General features: G+C 41.8%; 1 protein-coding gene across 2 annotated transcripts in view; it reads left to right on the top strand.

Annotated features, from left to right (window-relative positions):
* Nucleotides 1-1,342: 1,342 nt before the first annotated feature.
* Nucleotides 1,343-7,983, top strand: part of LOC139422688 (protein tyrosine phosphatase non-receptor type 13) — a 156,089-nt gene continuing 149,448 nt past the window's right edge. The window contains exon 1 of one of the 2 annotated variants that reach the window (XM_071173892.1): nucleotides 1,343-1,699. The gene's annotated coding sequence lies outside the window, so the exon portion shown is untranslated. The remainder of the gene's footprint in view (nucleotides 1,700-7,983) is intronic. The other variant, XM_071173891.1, reaches the window with a different exon arrangement.

Here is a 7,983-nt window from a genome sequence, read left to right as displayed (position 1 = left end):
AAATAAAGGTTAAATAACTAAAAATATAAAAAAATGACCAATAGACTGTACCATGAAATATTCTCTCCTTCCACTCCTACTCCTGTATTTGCCATCATGCATGTCATTAGAGGTTTAATGAGCTTGGTCTACAGGCACTGCTGGCAAATGCTTTCCTTCGGTCCACAGGTTCTAACAACGTATGGTTTAAAATAGCCTAGCCTGCTCCCATCCCTTGTGGGTATGATGTTCTGTCATTAAAATACAAAACTTGAATCATCATCTATATTGTGGTCAAAAGTTACAAATAGTTTACAGTGCAGATAAAGAAAAAGTTAAAGTACAAGTGGATTATGTTGGATTACAGCATAACACAGTACAGTACAGTATTTAATCACTTAGCCTATTTGCTGTGCTCTGATTTAAATATTGTGGGAAAAAAATGTCCAGAAACAAACATTTTGTGGTCTGCTTGGAAATAGCTCACTTTCTGCTGCTCTGGATAATGTTTCTGAAAGAGAAATGTAGAGGCTTAAGAAAAACAACAGAACCAGAGTTGAGCCTATTTCTTCCCTTCATACCCCGCCATTTGTGGTGTGAAACCTCATTCTTCTCTTGTTAGTCACTGAAAGTGGTGAAATGACGTGCTACTTTCCTCACGAGTAACTATGGCCGAAATAGACCCACAAAAGCACTCGTATTGTGTCAATAGGACTACAACGATTGATAGTTGTTTGTTAAAAAGTGAGAAAACGAGTGAGAGAAAGTGTATGAGAGTGAGCGTGAGAGACAGAGAACAAGAGAGAAAGAAATAAGTGAGAACATCGTGCGTTTGTGTGGAGGAGTGGGGAGAGATACTGTAAGTATACGGTAGCCCATTCCTAGCAGCCTCTGTGGTAGGCTCACTGAAGAATATCCACGCCAGACATTGGAGTGGAGAGAGAGAGAGTTCGAATGCACTATTACTTTACGTTTGTTATTTAGTTGTTTCTATTTGTTGACCTGCCAAAATGCTTGGATTCAAGGGTCCAGCTATTGTTAATTACTCAGACCTTTGTACAAATATACTGTATACCACTGTTCAATAATACCCACAATGAATGGCTACCCCCTATCCCTAGAAAACCACATATGGAAAACCTTGGACAGATTTTATACTTGACCAAAAGAGTACTGGTACACCTATATCAACATTAGTAGCCTTAGCCTACTGTACAGTATTTTCCTCCCCGTTGAGGGTAACTATAGAGACGTCTCAGATGCTTATATGACGAAGACGGTCCCCCTGCACAGAGCCAATGAACAGTGTGAATATGGCGTCTGGTTACTCCCAGTCCACCACAGCTAGACGGGAGAAGGGAGGGGACTGGAGAAGGAAAACGCTCATAAGCAGTAATGGTTACTGGGCTTCGCCGAACAAACTGGGGATTGACAGGCAAACCCGCCACGACTGTTTAAAATTATTATTATTTTTCAACGCAGGCTTTTGTTGCTTTTAACCACATGATCTTTAACGGATATATATATATTTTTTGATCGAATACGTTGTCGTGAGGACATTAACCTGTTGCATCCTTTCCGACAGTCTCGCGGCAGCGGTCAACTTTAAGATGTTCTATTGTGGATGCGATGACGTTTTGTTTCGTCTGTTTGCGCTTCTGTAGGATAGTCGGACTGCGAACATTTTTCCTTCAAGCTCTTTAGTGTCATACATCGCTCGGTAAGTTGACTATTTTGTATCTATTTTTCCAGAGGTTGAGCTTTCTTTATGAAGTTTATTTAGCATAAAAGTTTATGGACGTGCAAAGCGGCTAGCACTACTCAGCCTATCACTCGCTGTTCACAACCGACACGGTGCTAGTGTTATAGCTTTGTTATCATGGGGTTAAAGCCAACCTTTTTTCAGACAGGAATGTGCGGAAACACCCATTTTAAAAAAATAGTCTGTTACTTTTCGTTACTTGTCTTTTAATGGTTACATAGTTGCTGCGTTTTAGTAGAAACTTGACCTATGTGGTTTGAACGTAGCATGGAATGTGTGTTGCAACAATGTTGCAAAGGAAGGTATCGCTCGAGGAAAAATGCTGTAGCACGAGATGCCACAGGATGGAACAAAACAAAAACCCAGTATCAGCGCTCTGAAGTAGCCAGCTGAATCAACTGCAACATTGCCCTGTGTACATTTGTTACAATGTTTCAACTTTAATCTAAAAGGTCTAATGCATAATATTAATCATCATTCCAAATAAGAGGCTCACAGTTGCATTAGAAGCCAGTATTGAAGTCCACCAAGGGTCATTTTGGCGGTTCTGTCAGATTGTAGGTTACATATAGGCCTGTATCATCTAAAAACCTTTGGAATCCTCATGGGGACTACAGCTAGATAATCTAACTCGTGTTCAATTAGATTACTAATGCATCATGACTCAATATAGAATTTCAGCTGTTCCTTGAATCTCACTTAACTTTCAGATTTTAAATAGAGAATCATCCACCTATCTAGTCTTGGTTCCTTGGTTGACAACATTGCATAAAGCCTAATGCAGTTCTCCCCTCCCCCAATCCATAACTATAAGATGTTTGTAAAGTCAACACTCAGGTTTAGGACTTTATTTATTTTTATTTCACCTTTATTTAACCAGGTAGGCTAGTTGAGAACAAGTTCTCATTTGCAACTGCGACCTGGCCAAGATAAAGCAAAGCAGTTCGACACATACAACAACAGAGTTACACATAGAATAAACAAACATACAGTCAATAATACATTAGAACAAAAGAAAACAAAAAGTCTATATACAGTGAGTGTAAATGAGGTAATATAAGGGAGTTAAGGAAATAAATAGGCCATGGTGGCCACGTAATTACAATATAGCAATTAAACACTGGAATGGTAGATTGGCGGAGGATGAATGAACAATTTGTCCCATATAACAAAAGTTATTTTGGGGGGTTTGGCCATGCAGCAACTAATGAGCAAAGTCCCAGTTTTAACAAGGAACAGTTTGATTTGGAAGGTGTTACTTTGCTGTCTCCTTGATCACTGGTAGGCTAAAAGGCAGTATTTATGTTTGAGTTATAATGCTATGGGGAAAACCAACATGTTTCACTAGTTGTATGTACATGGTATACATTGTGTGTAGATATCTATCTCTCATCCAACAAAATGTTTACTTTCAGGCTCCTTTCTTGACAATGCAACAACAATAAGAAATACAAAAACATAAGAATAGGAACGTTGAGCCTTGGGTAAGGTTGCAACATTCCAGAAACTTTCTGGGAACTTTACCCAGATTTTTCTGAATTCCCGGTTGAAGTCAGGGATGTCAGAAATCCCGGAATCAGGAGTGAACTGGGGGGGGGGGGGGGGGGTTTAGTAAAAAACCATGAGCTGCATGTCAGTGTCTCCATGGTAATGCTGTGATGAGCAGGAATGGGCGGATGAGGTGAAGACCAATAGAGTGCTGAGAGGGAGGGGGCGAAAGGGGGAGAGAGAGATGACTGAAGGGCTTAGTAATGATGGACCTGCTTTATGTCTAGCTGCCTGTCATCAAAACATCAACAACAGGACCGGATGTTTTCCCCCACATTTAAAGGAGAATGAGTGACAGAACGAAAGCCGTTGCTCTGTCACCTGACCAGGAAAGGCGTTGCTCTGTCACCTGACCAGGAAAGGCGTTGCTCTGTCACCTGACCAGGAAAGGCGTTGCTCTGTCGCCTGACCAGGAAAGGCGTTGCTCTGTCGCCTGACCAGGAAAGGCGTTGCTCTGTCGCCTGACCAGGAAAGGCGTTGCTCTGTCGCCTGACCTGGAAAGGCGTTGCTCTGTCGCCTGACCTGGAAAGGCGTTGCTCTGTCGCCTGACCTGGAAAGGCGTTGCTCTGTCGCCTGACCTGGAAAGGCGTTGCTCTGTCGCCTGACCTGGAAAGGCGTTGCTCTGTCGCCTGACCTGGAAAGGCGTTGCTCTTTCGCCTGACCTGGAAAGGCGTTGCTCTTTCGCCTGACCTGGAAAGGCGTTGCTCTTTCGCCTGACCTGGAAAGGCGTTGCTCTTTCGCCTGACCTGGAAAGGCGTTGCTCTTTCGCCTGACCTGGAAAGGCGTTGCTCTTTCGCCTGACCTGGAAAGGCGTTGCTCTGTCACCTGACCAGGAAAGGCGTTGCTCTGTCACCTGACCAGGAAAGGCGTTGCTCTTTCCTCACGAAACTAGAACAAAACAGGACCATGAATTTTCACAATTGACTCTATAGAGGGGTCCTTTGGAGGAAGGAATGTTGACATATGTTTGACATTTGTATCTTAAATCATAACTCAGATAATAAATTAAAGTTGGAACATTTGTGACATTTTGCCTTTAACCCTGCTTCCCTTTTTAAGACGCCATAATGTTCCATCTGTAGGTGCTACAAAGCAAAAACTAAAATAAATACAAATTCATACTTAGTCAAATATCCACATCATTCAAAAATGATATTGTGAAATGCAGCTGTCGATAATATATATTTTTCCTTCTCCCCCTATCACTATTACAGTTGCTTCCCCCTCCTTCTGATCCAAATGGTTTTACCAGCTCTGACCCAACCTCAGCTCCAACGTATGGAGAAAATGAACCAACAGCTTGTTTTCAGATCTGTGAATCATTATTAAACTACGCCTGCATGTGTCATATTTTCAACTTTTCTTTTTGATTGCTTCAAAAGTTGTCCCTTATTACTCGTGAGTTTTGAGGGATTTCTGTGAAGTTCGGAAAGGAAGGTGTGTGTGTTTTTGCAGTCTCCTTTAAAAAAATAATCTCTGTTGGGCCAAAAAAGGCAGAGAAAAATGGCAGTAAATCTGAGGCAATTTATGTTATCTGTTTGATTCAGTCTTATTCACCCACTTGAAAAATGTAATTTTACAGAGTGGGTTGTTTTTTTTCATGGTGAGTAACTGCATCAGTCAGACCAGCGAGAGGGAAAAACACTACAGCACCACAGAGTAGGGCTACGTCCCACATGCCACCCGATTCCTTATGTAGTGCACTACTTTTGACCAGGGTCCATAGCGCTCTTCTCAAAAATAGTGCACTAGTCACTCTTACCTACATGTACATATTACCTTGACTAACCTGTGCCCCCAGCACATTGACTCTGTACCTGTACCCCCTGTATAAAGCCTTGTCACTGTTACTCTTTAATTAACCTAACTAACCTGTGCCCCCAGCACATTGACTCTGTACCTGTACCCCCTGTATAAAGCCTTATCACTGTTACTCTTTAATTATTAATTATTAGTGCTTTTTCTATTGTCTGTTTTTATTTTTTCAGTTTATTTTAGTAAATACTTGACCACTTCTTAAAACTGCATTGTTGTTTAAGTGCTTGTTAGTAAGCATTTCACTGTAAGGTTTACACCTGTTGGTTAAGTGCTTGTTAGTAAGCATTTCACTGTAAGGTTTACACCTGTTGGTTAAGTGCTTGTTAGTAAGCATTTCACTGTAAGGTTTACACCTGTTGGTTAAGTGCTTGTTAGTAAGCATTTCACTGTAAGGTTTACACCTGTTGGTTAAGTGCTTGTTAGTAAGCATTTCACTGTAAGGTTTACACCTGTTGGTTAAGTGCTTGTTAGTAAGCATTTCACTGTAAGGTTTACACCTGTTGTATTGTGCGAATGTGACAAATATAATGTTGATATAGGGTGCCATTTGGGACAACCAAAGACCAGGGACTCTTAAGTTAAAATCCTTCTTGTGACTGTTACTCTGTATACCATAGTAGTCTTAGTTCATATCCTTCTTGTGACTGTTACTCTGTATACCATAGTAGTCTTAGTTAAAATCCTTCTTGTGACTGTTACTCTGTATACCATAGTAGTCTTAGTTAAAATCCTTAATGTGACTGTTACTCTGTATACCATAGTAGTCTCAGTTAAAATCCTTCATGTGACTGTTACTCTGTATACCATAGTAGTCTCAGTTAAAATCCTTCATGTGACTGTTACTCTGTATACCATAGTAGTCTCAGTTAAAATCCTTCATGTGACTGTTACTCTGTATACCATAGTAGTCTTAGTTAAAATCCTTCATGTGACTGTTACTCTGTATACCATAGTAGTCTCAGTTAAAATCCTTCATGTGACTGTTACTCTGTATACCATAGTAGTCTCAGTTAAAATCCTTCTTGTGACACTAACCAGGTTTCCATCCACAGTTTTTATGTGAGTAAAGTCATAACATGTTAAGAATAAACCGTGACAGCTGTGATGGAAACAGTTCGGTTCAAGTTTATAAATGTCGTGACGTACACGAAGGCGAGGTACACGAAGGCGAGGTACACGAAGGCGAGGTACACGAAGGCGAGGTACACGAAGGCGAGGTACACGAAGGCGAGGTACACGAAGGCGAGGTACACGAAGGCGAGGTACACGAAGGCGAGGTACACGAAGACGTTTTTTAGCAGAATAGATGGATGCAGTTCAATGCTTGATTTAATATAATTCACCAATACATTTTCTTGGTAGTCCAAAAAATATTGCTATCATTGTTTGCTGCCTCCACCTATTCGGGATGCACTGTTTTATGGGCGACTAAGGCTGGAAATGTCAATATAATCAAACTAGCAAGGGCAATGATCACAAGTCTGTCATGGGGGGGGGGGAATAGGCTAGCGTGCCTGTCGAACCCAAAGCCTGTGGGTCAACTAGGACAACCAAGCGAGTCAACAGTTCAGCCATCTACTTTATGAAATTAAATTGACCAATGCCAGCACATCAGGCTTTAACTTCAATTGCTCTGAAATGTGTTTGTCCCGTTTTACACCGCGCAGTGGAGGGAACGTGTAGTTCTACAGACACACGCCACAGCCCTAGCTAAGCTACTAAAATGTTGCAGTCTGGCTTTGGTTCTTAAAGCTTCATAATGAATAACCCAAAAAACTAAACCTGCAACAAAACACCATGCAGAGGACAAGCAAGTAGAGGCCTTTTACAGCAACATTAGAGCAGTAGAACGTGTAGTAGGCCTGTTAGAGCAACGTTACAGCAGTAGAACATGTAGTAGGCCTGTTACAGCAGTAGAGCATGTAGTAGGCCTGTTAGAGCAGTAGAACATGTAGTAGGCCTGTTAGAGCAGTAGAACATGTAGTAGGCCTGTTACAGCAGTAGAGCATGTAGTAGGCCTGTTAGAGCAGTAGAACATGTAGTAGGCCTGTTAGAGCAGTAGAACATGTAGTAGGCCTGTTACAGCAGTAGAACATGTAGTAGGCCTGTTACAGCAGTAGAGCATGTAGTAGGCCTGTTAGAGCAGTAGAACATGTAGTAGGCCTGTTAGAGCAACGTTACAGCAGTAGAGCATGTAGTAGGCCTGTTAGAGCAGTAGAACATGTAGTAGGCCTGTTAGAGCAGTAGAACATGTAGTAGGCCTGTTAGAGCAGTAGAACATGTAGTAGGCCTGTTAGAGCAGTAGAACATGTAGTAGGCCTGTTCGAGCAGTAGAACATGTAGTAGGCCTGTTAGAGCAGTAGAACATGTAGTAGGCCTGTTACAGCAACATTACAGCAGTAGAACATGTAGTAGGCCTGTTAGAGCAGTAGAACATGTAGTAGGCCTGTTAGAGCAGTAGAACATGTAGTAGGCCTGTTACAGCAGTAGAACATGTAGTAGGCCTGTTAGAGCAGTAGAACATGTAGTAGGCCTGTTCGAGCAGTAGAACATGTAGTAGGCCTGTTAGAGCAGTAGAACATGTAGTAGGCCTGTTACAGCAACATTACAGCAGTAGAACATGTAGTAGGCCTGTTAGAGCAGTAGAACATGTAGTAGGCCTGTTAGAGCAGTAGAACATGTAGTAGGCCTGTTAGAGCAGTAGAACATGTAGTAGGCCTGTTAGAGCAGTAGAACATGTAGTAGGCCTGTTAGAGCAGTAGAACATGTAGTAGGCCTGTTAGAGCAGTAGAACATGTAGTAGGCCTGTTACAGCAGTAGAGCATGTAGTAGGCCTGTTAGAGCAGTAGAACATGTAGTAGGCCTGTTAGAGCAAC

Source organism: Oncorhynchus clarkii, chromosome 12 (assembly GCF_045791955.1).
Source record: "Oncorhynchus clarkii lewisi isolate Uvic-CL-2024 chromosome 12, UVic_Ocla_1.0, whole genome shotgun sequence".
Classification (NCBI taxonomy): Eukaryota; Metazoa; Chordata; class Actinopteri; order Salmoniformes; family Salmonidae; genus Oncorhynchus; species Oncorhynchus clarkii.
This window is presented reverse-complemented; position numbering and strand designations above follow the sequence as displayed.